Source organism: Diadema setosum, chromosome 22 (assembly GCF_964275005.1).
Source record: "Diadema setosum chromosome 22, eeDiaSeto1, whole genome shotgun sequence".
Lineage (NCBI taxonomy): Eukaryota > Metazoa > Echinodermata > Echinoidea > Diadematoida > Diadematidae > Diadema > Diadema setosum.
Genome location: NC_092706.1, coordinates 353,867 through 366,904, shown reverse-complemented (window position 1 = coordinate 366,904; position 13,038 = coordinate 353,867). Strand labels below are relative to the sequence as shown.

Genomic DNA, 13,038 nt, shown 5'->3' with positions numbered 1-13,038 from the left:
GTTCTTCATGCCATGATCCAGTGTCAACATTTCCTGCAGTCATGTACTTAGCCATGATGACTTTTGAAATTAAACAAGAAAAAAAGTATTCAGTTGTGTTAATGCTTAATAATCTACAATCGCGGCGGTAAACGCTCCAAATATGCTGTCCAATCTTTTCCCGAGAACCGAACGCCAAAGTAAAATCTCTTGACTCGAAAATGATTCGTTTCACAGATATGTTGTTTCATTGTATTCACGATTTGTCAAATGACAAAAGTGACCGATCAGACAAGAAGTCAACACACAATTATTTTCATGGATAAAAAGATAAAAACGCGTCGCATTATGATACAGATAGGCCTATATAGTAGTACTTTTGTACGCCATTCAATTCATCTTTTTTTTTTGTTAGAGAATAAAAACGAACCCTCAAATGTACTGCTCCCAAAGCCATGAGAGTATTATTATGTTTTTCTCATTTGTAACATTAATTGTATATTTATGTTGGATCTACAGAATTATCATGAAAATAAATATGATTTACATGAATACAAGTTCGCAGGGAACCTGGATATGATTCGTCTTTGTATCTGTATCTGTGGTATATTTGTGTGTGCGTTAGTTTTTGTTTTCTTTTTAATATGAATGTCAAACTCACGCCACCACACGACATCATTGTAAAGATGTAATGATTGTAACAATATCTATCTACCTACCTACCTACACGCACACATACACACGCACACATTTCAAAGATTAGATGTTAAATATACACATCTGATTCCTTTTGCAAATCACAGTTGTTGCAGACATGGTTAGAGTCAACTTCACTATTTCTATTAAAAAAAGAAGAAGTGTGAAACTAGAAATCTATAGGCCTCAAGTCATCTTGTTGCCGACTTGATCGAACTTTAAACATGTTTGATGTTACTACGCCTTACGTAATTGGATTTATAGTCAGCTTTACTATCTGGAATGACACTTCACTTCAAAAGCCATGACTGTTTAGCTATCACAACACAAAAGTTAGATGGGAATTGTACAAAGTTTTCTTTTGCCATTCCATTCAAGCAAAGAAATGTAATAGCTTCATGTAGGTCAGTTGGTAAGTTAAGTAAGTTAATGACATCATTAGATTATCTCATTTGCATTTGTTGTTGATGCTAACACAATGTTATTAGTGAAAACATGCAGTGTTTTGAAATCCCATAATTTTCCTAATGTACGCCTGAGCTGGATGAAACCACTGATTTTTATTCCGTAGTATAAAGATTGCACTTTTAGTTATCATGTCAGTCAAATATGATAAACCTTGTGAAGCTATTTCTGCCGAAACATTGAGTGCTCCTCCTTAGTTGCCGCAGGTAATGAGTGGAAACTAATGTATCAGATAAACTACACCCTACCCCCCCCCCTACACTATGAGGTTGAATAAGAATTAAAGAAGCCAATTTTATCATAGTTCGCTTCAATTCAATATCAGTAAAATTCCATTGTGGTCACCAACCAAGAACGACAATTTCTTTTCGCCCGAATAATAGCCGGGTAGATTGGCATGTCTCAAATCAGCCGTGGAGTATAACTGAGTAGAATTTTAAGGCGTGAAGGATCGATATGCTTTATGTCGTTTCGTAAAGAAATAAACAAACAAACAATGCAATAGGATTCGATGGATGGAGTGAAAATTTGAAAACTGTATTCTCTCGACACTTTGATTGCAAATGCAGAACGAAAGAAAAGCAATTAACAAGACAGACATAGAAGGACGGGGAGAAGAGTGGTATTGGGCCTGTGTGATTGACCCTTTCTTACGTCTACAAACTAACAACAGGCCGACCTGTTGAAGGGGTACTGACTCTAAATATAATCACAAGGAATAACCATATGATATTTCTGATGACAAATTATAATTGCAAGATATTTTGTATTTACGCAACGCATTTGTTTGTTTGTTTGTTTTTTGTTCCTGCAATTACATGTTGACACACTAAACAATTTATCCTGACCACGCCCTCTTTTTCGGCGGCCACGCCCACAGCGATTTTATCGACATGCTCTTCAGGAGATGCGGATATATGAATGTATTAAGTGATACACCTTAAATTAAAATCAAATGTGCCATAAAAGAAGGTAAGAAACAAAGGACAGACACACACGTACACAGGATTGAATACATATAAAGTTTGCACATTGATATGAATGCACCAACGCATCAATGTGTTTGGCTGAAACTAGTCCCATCGTCCGAACGACAGAAATGACATCAGGATCGAAGCCAGTTATTATTATTTGCCTGCGGTACACCGTATAGCAGGCAAAAGTTGTCTTGAATCATTAATGAGAATTCTATTGCATACATTAAATGTGGGAATGTGGGAATTTGCATGTAATCATGCAGAAATGATGCGTTTTGAGTACAGTGGGTGTGGTAGCGGTATTCGAGGGCGTGAGGCTCGTCAGTTATTCTAGCTTGCGCCTTCAACTCGTTCAGACATGGAGCCGGCCGACGTTAACCAGATCATTGACGCGAGGATTCGTGAGAGCCAAAGAAGTTTACTAAATCAATTGGATGCCATGATAACTTCTAAGTTGGGCTCATTTCAACAGAAAATCAACGACAACCAGCGAGAGCTTAGCGACGTTCAGATAGCCAAGATAGAGGAGATGAGCAAGGATGAATACAAGTTCCGGAAGCGCGGAAACGAAGAACAGTAATAAAGTCAACGTAAAGCTTGCAAGGAAGTTAAAAGAGGCTGACATCATCTTAGAAGAAGAAGGAGAGTCGGCGGTAGCTGAAGCAAAGCAGCGAATAAATGAAGGTATCCAGATTATTGATCAGAGACAGAAATTGATTAAGATGGCTGACAGTTCGGAGTCTGGTTGGCTGACCGTAGACGAGTACACGAAGAACTCTTTAGCCGAGGATTCCGACGATGAGAAGCGGATCATGAGAGCGGAGTCTAGGGCGCAGAAAAAGAGGAAAGAGAAAGCTTCAGCCAACAAACTGAAGTATGGCAGGAGGTTCAGCCCGTATCAGCGGGTAGGCACGACAACGATAAGGGGCGCGGAGTACACTTCGTCTCAGTACGCAGGCGGACCAGCGACGTCGGAGCCGCAACGGAGCTACACCAGGAACAGGAAGCCAGGATCATGCTTCGCATGCGGAAAGACGGGACACTGGAGAGCAGAGTGCCCAGAGGCGAGATTTGAAGGTGGAAACAAGATAAGTACCCCCTTGATTTCTGGAGTAATATACCTAGCTCTAGATGTAGATGGCGATGTCGAGCACGCCAGCTTACGTAATGATAAGGGGGTGGCCGCAGTACGAAATCTGGGAGGAAATCGGAGCAAATAAAGCCGTTTTAGACATGATTCAGCGCGGTTATATGTTGCCTTTTCTTTCTATGCCAGAGAATGTCGAATTACGAAGCAATCGTTCCGCCATGGAGCATACCGATTTTGTTGTTAGCGAGATAGCAAAATTAGTCCAGAAGGGATGCGTGTCGGAGGTGTCAGAACCTCTGTCTGTCGTGAACCCATTGACTGTATCAAATAACAAAGGGAAACTCAGAATGGTCCTTGATTGTCGGCATGTTAACCCACATTTGTTCAAGTACAAATTCAAGTACGAAGATGCTGTTGTGGCAAGGCAAATTTTTGAGAGCGGAGATTCCGTATTCACATTCGACTTAAAGTCCGCCTACCATCACATTGAAATTCACGAGGCGCACCGGAAATATTTGGGATTCGCTTGGGTCGATAACGGGGTCAAAAGGTACTACGTTTTTAACGTGTTGCCATTCGGTATTTCTACCGCAGGATACGTGTTTTCCAAGCTCATGAAGGCAGTGGTCGGATATTGGCGGGGTCAGGGTCAGAAGGTCATAATGTTTCTCGATGACGGAATTGCTGGGCATAAGAGCTTAGACTTGGCAAAAAGCGCTTTAGTGAAGAGGTACAGCGTGATCTCAAAAGATTGGGATTTTTGTTAGCAGAAGAGAAGTGTCAGTGGGAGCCACAGCCCAGGGCAACCTGGCTTGGTTTAGATTGGGAATTTGGCGAAGACAGAGTTCTGATAACCAGCAGAAGAGTCGAGGATCTCAAATCCGATATTTCACACCTGTTGGATATGACAAGAACCGGAAAGACCTTAGTGCAGGTTAGATCTTTGGCGAAAGTGGTGGGCAAGATAGTGTCCATGCACTCTGTCATGGGACCGCTGATTCAATTACGAACCAGGGAGTGCTTTAAATGTGTAAACTCAAGAGCCAGTTGGAAGGCCCCTATTAAGATCACTCAGAAAGCTCGCGAGGAACTGACATTTTGGTCCGAAAACGTAAACCGTTTGAATGGCAACCGTCTTACGGAGCCGACGTCATATGACTATTCAGTTTATACTGACGCCTCGGGGGTAGGCTATGGTGGATTCGTGGACGGAAGGGAAGACTTGGAGTTTTCCGGAGTCTGGTCAGAGTCAGAAATGCTCCAGAGCTCCACTTGGAGGGAGTTGGAAGCGGTTGTAAGAATGGCCCGGGCTATTGAGCCAAGCCTAACTGGGCGAACAGTGAGGTGGTACACAGATAACAGAAACGTGATTTCGATCATAAAGAAGGGTAGTGACAAAACAGAGTTGCAAGAGAAAGCAATGAACATACAGAGATTGTGTGAGAAGAGTAAGGTACAAGTAAGTCCTGTGTGGATACCAAGGAAGGAGAATAAGAGGGCAGATGAATTGAGCAGAAAGACAGACAAGGATGATTGGTTCGTGAGTTGGAAGGTATTCAAGTGGCTGGAAAGCAAATGGGGGCCCCATGAGGTAGATAGATTCGCATGTCACCATAACGCGAAATGCGAGAAGTTCAATTCTAGACAGTGGTGTACAGGTACCAGTGGCATTGATGCTATGTCCCAGAGATGGGAAGGGGTGACGAATTGGTGTGTACCTCCTCCGAGACTGGTCGGAAATGTCATAGAAAAAATGAAACGAGAACGGGCAAGAGGGACATTGATAATTCCCATGTGGAGGTCAGCTCCTTTTTGGTCAAAGGTTTGGGACGGTCAAAAGTTTAGAGACTTTGTCAGTGACTGGGAGGTTATTTCCTGTCAGTTCGTAATGAGGGGAAAGGGGAGAAATGGTATCTTTGGAGACGAGAAGAGTACATTTAAGCTTGTTGCCTTGAAGATAAGATTCTAATGCATTATTCATTGTCACGACAGGCCTAGGCATCGAGTCGGCTGTCCGCCATGCGCTAGACAACGCCGGATTGCCGTCGACCAAGTTCTACAGCCTGGCCGGCGACATGGCGGAGCACCTGGTGGGAGCAAGGAGTGACAACACGACGAGGAAGTATTTTTCGGCTTTCCAAAAATGGGAGGCTTTCATCAGTTCGGAAGGAGGGAATGCTATTCCAGCTGAGCCAATACATGTCGCGGTCTACATAACCAGTCTCTTGAAAGAGGGCGCTTCATTAAGTGTAATTCAGTCAGCGATATACGCCGTTAAGTGGGCTCATGGAGTCAGAGGTTTACCTGATCCGACAGATAATGCGTTTGTGAAAAATCTTCTCGAGAGCGCAAAGAGACGCCCATCTAAGGATGTCAAGAGGAGAGATATAATTTCTTCGGACGAAATCATCCAGTTGTGTGAGAAGTATGATGGATCCTAGGATCTTTTGGTATTGCGAGATTTGGCATACATCGTCATTAGTTTTGCCGGTTTTCTGAGATTCAACGAGATGCAGTCGCTGAGGGCGTCAGATATTTGTTTTTATGATGATCACATGTCCTTACAATTGAACAAGAGTAAGACGGACCAGTACCGTAAGGGCAGTGCAGTAGTGTTAAGCAGAGGAGAGTCAAGCGCTTGTCCTCTGAGAGTATTAAAGAACTACATGGAAAAAGCAGGTATTAATGTTGGTTCCGATCAATTCATATTCAGACCAGCCTTTTGTACAAAAGGGGCGAGGAGCCTTGTTAGGATGAATAAGAAGCTCAGTTACACTAGAGCTCGAGAGACAGTCGTAGCTCGGTTGAAGGAGGTCTCTTGTAAACCAAACCTAGGACTGCATTCGCTAAGAGCAGGGGGTGCATCTGCAGCTGCTAAATCTGCATTGCCAGATAGGCTTTGGAAACGTCATGGGAGGTGGAGGAGTGAAAAGGCGAAAGATGGTTATGTGGAGGAGAGTTTAGAGCATTTGTTGTCAGTTAGCAAAGCTCTCCGTTTATAGACACAAACAGTTTAATCGTGTGAAAGTTGTAAGCATGGTAAGCTTCCAAGAAGTAGAACAGTTGAATTTGAATTTGTTAGATTATACCCAAAGTGTAACCGACAAGGAGCATGTTTATAAGTCAGAATACCCACATTCTACAATAAGAACTGATATGAAGTCAGTAATGTTTGAAGTCAGTTGTCGCTAACAAAGGCGGAAAGAACGTTTGAAGTTTGGAGCATCGTAACATTGTACAAAAAAAAAAAAAAAAAAACTTAATGAACGAATCCATCACAGATCCCGAGGTACACGTTTTATCACTTTGTGTTAAAAAAAAAAAAAAGAGGAGGAAAGACTCTTCTCTATGTTTATTCATACTCTTCATGAACTAGACGCAACCACCCGTTCTTTGTGTTCTAGTCGTTGGGCAAGCTGTCCCCAAAGTGAATATACTTTGCATTACGGTGTAATGCTTCGTGTGGTTGGTACTATATGAGGAAATTAAGAGAGCAGACTATTATTTGCCTGCGGTACACCGTATAGCAGGCAAAAGTTGTCTGGAATCATTAATGAGAATTCTATTGCATACATTAAATGTGGGAATGTGGGAATTTGCATGTAATTATGCAGAAATGATGCGTTTTGAGTACAATGGGTGTGGTAGCGGTATTCGAGGGCGTGAGGCTCGTCAGTTATTCTAGCTTGCGCCTTCAACTCGTTCAGACTTATACGTTTATGATTTTAATTCAACATGTGTTGGTTCCCGAATAGAGTCGACTGTCATACAATCATTTCAACGGTATCACTCCAGAACATGTATATCTATACAGAAGATTTTCGGAGTTAGAGTATTGTGAGGTCAAAGGTTTTCCAGAGAATTTTTTGTCTCGTTGAGTTTTTTACCTCTGGTTTTTAACCCTGGGCCGAAGTACATGAAAGCCCGTCTGTGTAAACGCGAGAAAGTAACCTGAATAAAATTCACGGCTGGCTCTAGTCGTTGGGCAAGCTGTCCCCAAAGTGAATATACTTTGCATTACGGTGTAATGCTTCGTGTGGTTGGTACTATATGAGGAAATTAAGAGAGCAGACGTTGCGCCACTCGCCGTAATAATTACCCACTCACTTATCACTGCGCGACCTTCATAACAGGATCCAAGCCGCCAGGTACCTAGCTCAGTAGCAGAGATCTCGACGCATAGTGTGAACTTCCCTCCGTTGCTCACTGGGCTCTAAAAAGTGGTGGCTCCAACTCCCCGCGAAACACCTGTACAGGCGTGACAGAACTTTGCACCCCGTACGACTCCGTAGATTCGGCGCCCATCACGTAGAGGTATGATGATAATTGCCCTATTCCATATACTTTATTTCATTGTCACTAGGGACACACATTGCTATTCTTTGCTACGTGTCACTTTCATGTCGAAGTACAGGCGTAATGTGTTTGCCTGTGTGTTGGAAAACTGGCGGCTTGCCGATCAAATTCTGCGGTAGCGTGACTAATGTGAGTTTTCATGCCCGAGTCTCTCTTTCTGAGTGCGCTTAGCCTACTTTTGATCTGTATGCTTAAACATTGGCCTTAGTGGTCAAAGAGATTCACTGAAGGATCGTGTAAGCAAAGTTTTTTTTTTGTCTCTCTCTCCCTCTCTTCCCTAAACTTTCAAGCCCTCCCTATCTCTCTTTCCTTCCCCCTTGATCTCACCCCTACTCATCTAGCTGTACATCTATCATATATTCATGACTCGTGTGTAACATACATTGCTGCCACCGTTTTGTTTCTGGCACACTGGTGAGTTTGGAAAAAATTCTTACCGGAACGAAAATTGAGATTGATATGCCAAATACTGTTTTGGTAATGCTCTTATAAGTACCCTAAAGCAGGTTCTAAAGCAGGTTCTAAAAGCAGGTTCTAAAACCTGAAGTAACAACTGGCGTGAGCACTATGAAGAATCCCTTACGTCACATTCTTTTGAGTTTTGCCACCCCGGCTCCAAGAGTGAAAAGTTTGTAATTTAAAGGTGAATTTTATTCTTTGGAACATTACTATTGTGTGTTGAAATGGGGACACGTGTCATCGTAATATTATGTAACGCATTATTGTTGTATGATAGCTAACAGGTTCTTTTGCCTGCTCCTTGGCTTCTGCTGTTACACTATTTTGTTCTTTTGTTACTCTGCATAACACATGGTCGTTGATACGAACCATTTTATTATCTTTGTCATGTCACGTGCTACAGGTCTGTATTCTTTTGGGGCATTATGTACGCACAATATCTTGGCCTCGATAGAAAAGCTTAAATCAAGGACTCTCGTTATTTATAAATCTATTTGGAAAGTGAGAGTCAATGTGTACAACAATACCTCATAGTATCTTTTGGCAATAAAGTCTTACGTAAGACACCATCGTCGCTCACAGTCAGGTTGATCGTTGCCATATAGCTACTATTACTCATAGTATAAAGTCTTTGATTTTGTGAATGAATTCTATTATATATGTATATATATATATATATATATATATACATCGAAATGAACTATGATAAGGAAATTTTACAGTAGAACAGTTTTTTTTCCAATGCTACTCCTGTTAAACAATTGAATGCTTGTTTTATAAAAGAAACAATTATTTTTTATTAGCCACTCAAAATCATTTCATTTCAGCCATTTTATTAAGTAATTCTATGTGGGTTATTCTAAAACTTGCTAATGAATCACGATATATAGCATAGCTATTATAGAAGTTAATGGTCTTCGCCCCAACCGTCCTCCATAGACTGTATTGCTTCTTTCGACGGTCACGTTCCTTGAAGTCGTTGTTTTGTTTTGTTTTGTTTTAATCTGATCCCTTTATTTTCATTTCCCGCCACTCATAAATAATAGCCTCTAAGCTGTAAAAGCTGTTGGCTATTCTTCCACAAACATTATAAAGACGCTCACTGTAATTTACGTAAAAATAGACTCAATGACTTAGAGTTGACGGGTTATTGCTCCACTTCCCTCGTTAATTTCAATGCTGTTTATTCGTTCTGAAACGTGTAAAAACTGGCTTGAACACCACGAAGAGTCTTTTACGTAACAATCTTTTGAGTTTTGCTACCCCGGCTCCAAGAGCGAAACGTTTGCGATTCAAACGTGAATTTCGTTTATTGTAGCGAACATTACTATTGTGTGCTCAAATGGGGACACGTGTCATCGTAATATTACGTAACAAAGCATTGTTGTTTGACAGCTAACAAGTTGTTTGGCCAGCTCCCTGGTTTTAGCTGTTATATTACATTATTCTTTTGCTACTCCGAACGCACGGTCGTCGACACGAAACATTCTTCATCTTTGTCATATCACGTGCTACAGGCCAGTTTTCGTTTGGGGCATTATGTACGTAACATCCTGGCCTCGATAGAAAAACTCAAATCAATGACTCGCGCCATTTACAAATCTATTCGAAAAGTGAGAGTCAACGTGCCCAACATATTTTATACGGTATATCTTCTGGCAACGAAGTCTTACGTAAAACACATCATTGTTATTCATTTATGGTTGGCTGGTCGTTGCCTTACTATTCAAAGTTGCTCAGTTCAATCTTTTGCACATGCGGCTGCAAAGTTTCACCCTTTCAGAGGGTGCTCACCTCTTATGAGGTATCCGACTGGTATTTATCCCTAGGTTAATTTTAATATACCAAGTTGCGTCTCAGTTAGCTGTATCTTAGCTTGTCTCTTTGCTCTTGTTTTCCATGAGGGAAATTACAAAGCAGAGATTGTTGTACTTTCCGAAACGTATGAAATGACTATGGGCTACTGCCCCCCCCCCCTTTGGGATTTCTGTGACGCCGGTAGGAGACCGGAGGTGTTTAGTGATTATTGATTGCGAGATAGTTATATATGCATATACATGTAAATGTTTGATATGTTTGAAGAATAATTCAGTGATATGGATGATTTCTTTTCCTGCCAAACAAATGTATATCGGTAAATAGCTGATTGTTTACATTTTTTTCTTGTCAGTGGGAGCTCTGTCCACTTCCACTCTCCACTGCCTAGTACGTGTAGCACACGTCCTTGCTTATTGAATAAGTTCATGTTAGGCATTGTACACGAGGCCATGGCCTTGTGTACCATCCGCAACGATGTTGATTCTGTGTCATCTGTGTTCATGTTCGTTTCCCTGTTTTGTGTGTGTTTCATGTTTCTCTGTACGCATTTCGGTTTCCTTTCTTCTTTTAGGTCTGCATACCCCCACGTAGCTGCTGAGCTAGGACCAGACTGGAAGCCAGCTATTAATTCCCGAATGTTTTATATTTTAACCCATGGCTAACGCAACAAATTTTGCTTTTAATTCTTTGAATAGTGATGAATTCTATAACACAGTAAGGCACTCTGAATCTGATCATGTAAATATTATTTCCAGTGTATATGAAGATTACATATCCGATAAATACAATACCTCAGCACAAGAATTTGAATATAACTTTGACTCAAATGATCCAGTCCAGAGTCCATCGTGTGTTTATTTTACCGAAAATCAGTATAAAAATCGGATCACGAATACAGTTGGTGAAAAATTTTTGTTAGCTCACTTTAACATACGCAGTATCAACAAAAATTTTGATAAGTTGCGCTTACTCTTAGAAAACCCAGATCATAAATCTTGCTCCATCATAGGGTTAACAGAAACATGGCTGAACTCTAATATCAGTCATTTATTTTCTTTACCCGGATTCGAATTTGTATTTAGAAATAGAAGCGAGAGAGTTGGTGGTGGAGTTGGTTTGTACATCTCGAAAAAATTTAAATATATTATACATGAGGAGCTTAGTGTTATGAGCGATGTACTTGAATCCCTTTTTATTGAATTGATAAATCCACATGGAAAAAATATTATGATTGGCGTAATTTACAGGCCCCCTCGTTCGAATTTAAATGATTTTTTGACTGTTTTGCAGGATTTAGTACAAAATCCCATGATACTTAATAAAGATACATTTTTGATGGGCGATTTTAATATCGATCTCATGAAATGTAACTCCCAAAACACTTCAAAAGAATTTGTAGAAACATTAATGTCTGCTTCGTTTTTACCATTAATCTCCAAGCCTACCCGTGTCGCCAGCCAATCGGCTACCCTCATAGACAACATTTTTTGTAATGTTTTTCCACTTCCTGAGTCTGGTATCGTCCTCTCAGACATCACTGACCATTTTCCTATATTTGCTCAGGTACCAATTAAACTGAATAAACAAAATAATTATTATAAGCGTCGTAAGATTACTGCAGATAATCTTATAAGTCTTCAAAACAGTTTAAAAGAAATCGACTGGTCTTCTGTATACAACACTACAGATGTCAACTTGTCTTATGATTATTTCATATCTACTCTTACCTCCGAAATCGATAACCATATTCCCCTGCGTAATATAAAAAATAGATATAAGCAAATTCCAAGACTCCCGTGGATAACCCAGTCTATATTACGATCTATAAACAGGAAAAATAATTTGTTTTATAAATATAGATGTAATCCCACTGAAAAAAATAAGAAAAAATATGTTTCATACAAAAACACACTCACCAAATTATTACGTACGCAGAAGAAAATGTTTTATGTGAATCAGATAAGCAAATACAAAAATGATATTAAAAACACATGGAAAACATTAAAGAATGCTATGAATACATCTAACAATTCATCTAATATTTCTGAAATTCGGTGGGGCAATGCCTCCAGCAACACTCCCGCTGGCATGGCGGAAATTTTCAATGACTTTTTCTCTTCAATTGGAAAAAATCTTTCTCAAAATATTCCTCTTTCTAGTAAATCTTTTAATGATTTTTTAGATACACCTAACTCCAAAACTATATTTTTTGACCCAACATATAAAGAAGAAATAATAAAGATTGTTGCTAATTTGAAAGAAGGAAAAAGTCCTGGCCATGACGGAATTGACAATTATTTGATAAAAAACATAATTCCTCAAATAGTGGATCCCTTAGTACACATTATCAACTCATCACTTACAACTGGCCATGTGCCAAATAGCATGAAAATTGCGAAAGTAATTCCTATTTACAAGAAAGGGGAGAAGGATGATGTCAATAACTATAGACCCATATCTTTATTATCTTCTATTTCTAAGATTCTTGAAAGAATAGTTTATATCAGGACAGTACGTTTTCTTAAAACCTGCGACATATTCTCAAACTTTCAATTTGGATTCAGGGAAAATCACAGCACAACACACGCACTACTTGCCCTCATCGACAAAGTCACACAAGCACTCGACACACATTCACACACAATAGGTATCTTCTTGGACTTCTCCAAGGCCTTTGACACGATTAACCACGGAATACTTCTCGCCAAACTGTCTCATTATGGAATACGTGGAAAGGCCTTGGAGTGGTTCACGAGTTACCTATCAGAAAGATCCCAATTTGTATATGTTAACGGCTTTGACTCTCAAAGTAAAACAATTGCATCTGGTGTTCCACAAGGGAGTTTATTAGGCCCATTGTTATTCATTATTTATATTAATGATTTTCATAGATCCTCGGAGAAACTATCATTCATATTATTCGCGGATGACTCTAACCTTTTTTTTTCTCACCCTGACCCAAACATTTTAATAAGAACAGTCAATGAAGAACTGGAAAAGGTTATACAATGGATATACGCAAATAAATTGTCATTAAATATTCAAAAAACAAAAGTTATGCTTTTTAGTAATTCTTTAGATAGCCTCCCAGGCAAAATAACATTTGATACTACTCCCTTAGAAGAAGTTTCTTCCTTTAAATTTCTTGGTGTTTGCGTCGATAACAAGCTTTCATGGAGGAATCATATTGATAACATA

At 39.9% G+C, this 13,038-nt stretch overlaps 1 protein-coding gene and 2 pseudogenes across 1 annotated transcript in view; all 3 read left to right on the top strand.

The window, feature by feature from the left end:
- The first annotated feature begins 2,475 nt into the window (after nucleotides 1-2,475).
- LOC140245322 (uncharacterized) lies at nucleotides 2,476-5,176 on the top strand (annotated as a pseudogene).
- Nucleotides 5,177-5,282: 106 nt separating this feature from the next.
- LOC140245324 (integrase/recombinase xerD homolog) lies at nucleotides 5,283-6,209 on the top strand (annotated as a pseudogene).
- A 1,188-nt stretch (nucleotides 6,210-7,397) lies between these two features.
- The window catches only part of LOC140245316 (ADP-ribosyl cyclase/cyclic ADP-ribose hydrolase 1-like), a 31,958-nt gene continuing 26,317 nt past the window's right edge, over nucleotides 7,398-13,038 (top strand). The window contains exon 1 of the mRNA XM_072324899.1: nucleotides 7,398-7,521. The gene's annotated coding sequence lies outside the window, so the exon portion shown is untranslated. The remainder of the gene's footprint in view (nucleotides 7,522-13,038) is intronic.